The sequence below is a fragment of the Myotis brandtii genome, unplaced genomic scaffold (assembly GCF_000412655.1).
Source record: "Myotis brandtii unplaced genomic scaffold, ASM41265v1 scaffold223, whole genome shotgun sequence".
In the NCBI taxonomy this organism is placed as follows: Eukaryota; Metazoa; Chordata; class Mammalia; order Chiroptera; family Vespertilionidae; genus Myotis; species Myotis brandtii.
Window position 1 is genome coordinate 730,665 of NW_005358369.1, and position 1,285 is coordinate 731,949.

A 1,285-nucleotide genomic window follows, 5' to 3' on the forward strand; every position below is an offset into this window, starting at 1 on the left:
CTTTACATGTCCTCGGATGTATTCTGCTGGAAAGGCATGGAGAACTTCCTTTCCAACTTCTCCTAGTCAGGAAGAGTCAGTTATTTCTTGCCTCATTCTTGTGAATTGTTGTTTGCTTCTAGAAGAAATATCTATTTCTGGAAAGAAAAAACACTTTGATATTGAAAACAGCTCAAATGCCATTTGAGGATAAGAGGTTGACAAATCTGAGAGCATAGTTAGTAATTGCGAAGGTAACACAGAAACTGCTGGGAAGGTAACATTGTGAAAGGAAGCCGTTTTTGCTTTGTTGTGAAATTGTAAGACTTTGCCAACAGCCTAAGGACAAAGGGATTTCATAGCATCAAAATAAGTATCATGTGAAAGTTCTTTGCAGCCTCGTCCATAGCAGCAAGAAATACTTTAATCTTCTCAGCCATGCTAGCAAGCAATTTTTGTAGCATGTCCTCAACCAAGCCAGCAACAAGCAGATGCACACGAGATCAAAGTGTATCAGCAATCGCCAGAAAGTGGTTGAAAGTCATCAAGTGTGAACAATTGTTAGCAACTGCAAGAACTAAAGATCATGAGAAATGACAAGTCATATTTCCATCTTTTTTTAAAAAAATTATTTATTTAAAGAAAATATAAAGAATAAAAATCTGGGCTCAAGATGCAGACTTCTCCCCACAGCAGAGTCATGGCTCCACAGACTGTTTACCTGATCATCAATGGCAGCAACAGCGGCTGCTGCTTCTGGAAAGTCAAGGGAGTCTTACAACAGGCAGGATCTCAGGGCTGCTTCAGGCGCTTGCATGGGGGTCCCAGAAAGGGGCCCTGTGCTGAAGCCAGAGAGCAGTACATCTCAGCCACCAAGTGGGGATGGAATGCCACCATTGCCTGCCACCCCGAGGTCTCCAGACATCCTCAGCATGAGAGTTGATGAAATCCACTACCTGAGTTTTCCATTGATCTGCGCTGTGGAGGTCAGCCAAGGTGAGCTTTTCTGCAGCATTCTCCTCAGAGAGGTGTCTGCTGAGGGCTTCCTTCAAACGCTCCAGGGCATACTTGTCAGCAGCTGCCAGCAAACCATCAGCCATTTTGTCCAGGTTCAGAGCCTTCCCCATGTAAATGAAGCACATAATTTCTTTAAAAACTCCAGGCTCCACGTCTATGATTTCAACCCGATTCTTTTTGCTCTCCTCCATTGCATGTGGAAACATGGCCCTAAACACTGGAGAACGAGCTGCTAAGATATCTTTGTGAGCCTGGAATTCCTGGCCAGCAACACACACACAACAGTCTG

At 44.1% G+C, this 1,285-nt stretch overlaps 1 pseudogene; it reads right to left on the bottom strand.

The window, feature by feature from the left end:
* Positions 1-737: 737 nt before the first annotated feature.
* The window catches only part of LOC102244923, a 2,465-nt pseudogene continuing 1,917 nt past the window's right edge, over positions 738-1,285 (bottom strand).